Below are 4,654 nucleotides of genomic sequence, written 5' to 3' on the forward strand. Positions count from 1 at the left end.
CCATTACAGAATGCAGAAGAGATCAGCGGCAGCACCATTTCTGTCACAGGGATACTTTTTGATTCTGAGATTTTGGAAAGTGACCAGTACACTTTAAGCTGATCACTTTTACCCTATCGATAGATATAGACACAGATCAGCCATAACATTATGACCACCCACTTAATATTGAGTAGGTCCCCTTCTGCTGCCAAAACAGCCCTGGCCCATCCAGGCATGGACTCCGTTAGACCTCTGAAGGTGTGCTTCCCTTCCCTTTCAGCAATTTGAGCTACAGTAGCTTTTCTATTAGATCTGACTACACGGGCCAGCCTTCGCTCTACACGTGCATCAATGAGCCTTGGCCACCCATGGCTCCCACCAGTTCACCAGTTTTCTTTCCTTGGACCACTTTTGGTAGGTCCTGACCACTGCAGACCAGCAACATCCCACAAGAGCTGCAGGTTTAGAGTCTTCTAGCCATCACAGTGTGGCCTTTGTCAAAGTCGCTCAAATCCTTACACATTTTTTCTGCTTCCAACACATCTACTTCAGGGACAAAATGCTCACTTGCTGCCTAATATATGCCCCAACTATGTGCCCTTGTAACAAGATAATCAATGTTATTCACTTCACCTCTCAGTGGTCATAATGTTATGTCTGATCGGTTTATAAATTACTATACTAGAGAATTCACCCAGCATGTTTTTTTAATTTGACATATTGTTATTCACACTGGATGTAGGCCGTCACCTAACAGCTTACTTGTGGCTTAAAAGAGAACCATGGAGTAACCTTTTTATCCCCATAGTTCTCTTTAGGGTCACGGGAGGACATATACTAACGTGACGCAGTGACCCAAAGCTCAGTATATAGCGGGCTATTGCTCGCTATATACTGAGAGCGCTGCAGCAAGGAAGGATCCCAACAATACTGTCGAGATCCACCTAGCTGGCTGATTGACAGCGGGCTCTGCCTATCTAGAGGCAGAGCCAGCTATGCCCGCCCCCTCCGTAGTCCGTTCCTCCAGTCACCGCCCCCCGCAGGGATTCCCCCTCTCCTCCAGCGCTGACTGACACTGCAGGGAGAGGATTGGGAAGTGAGCGAGTGACGGCATGCGTTCTCTCACTTCCTGATCAATAGAGCCGACGTTTCAATGTCACACGTCGGCTCGAACTATGAGGATGAGTGTAAATCACTCACCTCATAGTTCTCCTTTAATCTTCCCTCATAACCACCATTGCTTATTGCATGACATCAATATGTTTTAATAGTATTTGGCCCCCTTCATAAAATACTTGGACAGCAATGTGTGAGCTTGATGGTATGGTAATAGTGATCATTTAACAAGGATGTTAAGGTATTTTGTTTTTCTCTGTTTAGCCAAATTTGTGATCCGGGCAGCCGGGCCATCCTCCTGTGAGTGTGCAGAGTACAGCTTGGCCCAGGGGCTCACCCCCCGTTTTCTCCCATCCTGTAAGCATCTACCCAGTGTTAGACTGACATCCCTGTAGAGAGCAAAAGTGCCCTGAGTTGCTCACAGTGTTGATCCTCTACTAAAATAATGACATCAATTAGGTTCTTGCTTTAGCTGCAGTTAAATAATTTTTTTATAAATACTTAACTGGATTAAATGATGCTTTCTTATACATCTGCCTGGAGTTCATCTTTAATTGGATTAGGTTTGGCGAGCACAAAAGGAAACAGCTGAAGCAATAAAGTCAGCTAAGGAGACACAGCTTTTAGTGCATTTTCTCCTACCCTGCAAATAAAGCTCCAGGCTAGTGTTAATGGCCATGTAGGACTAGCAAACCCATCATGGTGGCAACTCACCAGCAGCAGGATCCCTGTGAGGAAGCAAGATGACACCAGAACACGTCTTTTATTGACGCATATTGTGACAATTATAGCAACGTTTTGGGTCCGTACAGTGTCCCCTTCATCAGGCTCGGTATGACCAATCACAATGCACAGTGTCGCTTCCTCATTGGCTGAAACACCAAGCTATCACTCCGTCGCTGCTCCCTGCTTGGCAAGTGAGATTTTGCAGTGTTTTGCCCAGCAAGGTGGCAACAACGTAAGGACAAGTGTGTGATCTCTTTAGCCATTCAGTTCCTGGTGAGTTGCAACCAGCAATGGCATCATATGCCATGGCCTTAACCCCATAAGGACCAAGCTTCAGATGCTTGTCTCTCAGTTAAGGACCAAAGCAATTTATGCTGTGTGTATTCAACCGCAATTTCCATCTTTCCCATTTATCGCACCAACACATATTATATACTGTTGTGTAAAGGACAAAACTGGCTTTATGTATATAAAAGTACTCATATAGTGCATGGGAGAAGCTTAAACCCTTAAGGACCCATGACGCAATAATCCCCTCATGGGTCCTTAAGGGCTTAAGTGTTTCTCTTTTATCCCTGAAATGAACTAATAGCGGCATTCCTAAATATACTAAAAATGATTACAACTCTTTCCTTCTTTAAGTAACAAGTAGAAGAATAAAGCGACAGTGTCCCAGTAAGTTACGGCCACAGTGGATGGCAGATTAGTGAGCTCAATGGACTAATGATTAGCTATAGACAGTGAAGAAACCCACAACCATCACAGAAGGAAGTGGACTGTCCTGGCCCGGATTCATTCCCCATTGCCCAAATTGTTACAAATTACAAATCGAGGAATGACATCGCCAAAGCTGTAAAACTTCTATACAAATATAATACATTTGACAGATTCCATCCATCTTGGTAATTATGGTCGCATTGTTTTACGCAAGTGGCATCTAAAAGGCTTTCCATTTTTTTATTCTACTTAATTATTAAATTTTATTTTTAGCCCACTGCTAATTTTTAGTAAGCGTCTTCTATGACAAACGTTTGAGGCCTTGCTGTAACAAATTGATGATCGATTAAGAATGAGCGTCCTTCCGGTTTCTATTGATTGTGCAGTTGTCCATCAGGAAACCCCTGTGGCATTCCTGCCGCCTTCTGCGATGATGCTCTCTCCTCTGTGTCATGTTCTCAGGGCAGAGGGAGTCCCATCTCTTGGCTGTGTGAGACTCGTGCCATCTGAGCCAAGGATGAGGCGGAATCTCTGGCCTGGTGCCCAGGCCCCAGAGGGTGAAAATCCTGATGTTCTATACTTAGATTGGGAACATGGTTTTGTCTGTGTGCCTGGCATGCCATCGGGAAGATATCTGCTTAAGTAAACAGAGCGTAGACCGGTCGTTTGCATGGTTATATGGAGCAGGAGTGCCCCGGAGGCATGGTTCATGGAGCTCCACATTGCACAATAGGCTGAGTGTGTCGCGGGCCTGTAATACAATATGTCTGGTATATATAGAGAACATTGATATTTACGGGGCTGAACAATTTTATTTCATACACAGACGTCAAACCTAACTAACTCCTATATCTCTCTTTTTTAGGTAAGGAAAGCAATCCCTGACAGATTTTATTGCTGTCCCCACTGGGTAGAATCGCTTTTTCTGTTTGTCCCGGTCTCCTTTGTCCATTTGCCCTCATTCACACGAGTAACAGCCAGCCCGTACAGATCCGTGCTGCGTGCACGGCTGTATCGGGCTGCTCCCGGGAGGGACGGGTGCTACGTGTGATTTGTAAGCAGCAGCCTGTGCCTCTCTATGGGAGTATGCCACCATACGCTCACCCAAACTGCACGTTCGTGCGGGTGTCCGTATGCTGGATGGGGTCTGTACGCTTGGACGCAGACAGGATGGGGTCTGTACGCTTGGACGCAGACAGGATGGGGTCTGTACGCTTGGACGCAGACAGGATGGATCCTGTCCTGCGATACCAAATGTCGAGGAAGTGTACATGCAGGATTTAACTGGAAATGAACTGATCAGATGAGCCTCTCTCTGTCCCCTTCTTTTTTTTTTTTTTCACAAGTAAATTTTTATTGTGATTATACATGTCAAAGTTTCAGACAATAATCAAGTATAACAAACAGTAGAATATACATAAAGTAAGATCATTAGTTTAGGTGGGGATGGGGAGAAGTTGTTCCAGGGAACAAGCCGTGCTATACATTGTAGAGAGTAGCTTTGTGCACAGCTAGCATGTTTCACTTATGAAGCCCTAAGGTTCACACCGAGGCGTATCCAATACGCGCGTTTGTTGCGCGTTTCCTTCGCGCGTTTTTACCTCGATTCGCGGTTAAAAAACGTGCGACAGACGCACGTTTCTGAGGGCTACCTGGCTGTATCCCAGTGGATACGCGCGGCAAATACGCCCCAAAGAAGCTCCTGTACTTCTTTGGGCGTAGGGCGTTTTGTAGCGCTTTCATACGGCCTGTAATACGCCCAGGTGTGAACCATACCCATAGGAAATAATGAGATTTCGGTGTTTGAGCGTTTTGCAGAGCGTAGGAACGCGCTACAAAACGCCCAGGCGTGAACCGGGCCTAAGAAGCAAGAGCAGTGCTTGCATGGTGCGGAAGCCCAAGCATTGCTAAAAAGTTGTATAGTGTCTTTTGAAGTGACTGAGCCTGGGGCCCCAAGGGAGGTCCGACTATGGTGATGTTGCAGGCCTAAGAGGGCATTCAGAGCTGTACTGGTATGACAGGGCTTGTTCCAGCTTCTAGAAAGTTACCTTAGTGGAGGGGAGGGGGGGGGGGGTTATGTTCAGGGCTCGTATAGAGCTAGAAGAGGGGGAGG

The sequence above is a fragment of the Nanorana parkeri genome, unplaced genomic scaffold (assembly GCF_000935625.1).
Source record: "Nanorana parkeri isolate BGI_ZX_2015 unplaced genomic scaffold, ASM93562v1 scaffold237, whole genome shotgun sequence".
In the NCBI taxonomy this organism is placed as follows: Eukaryota; Metazoa; Chordata; class Amphibia; order Anura; family Dicroglossidae; genus Nanorana; species Nanorana parkeri.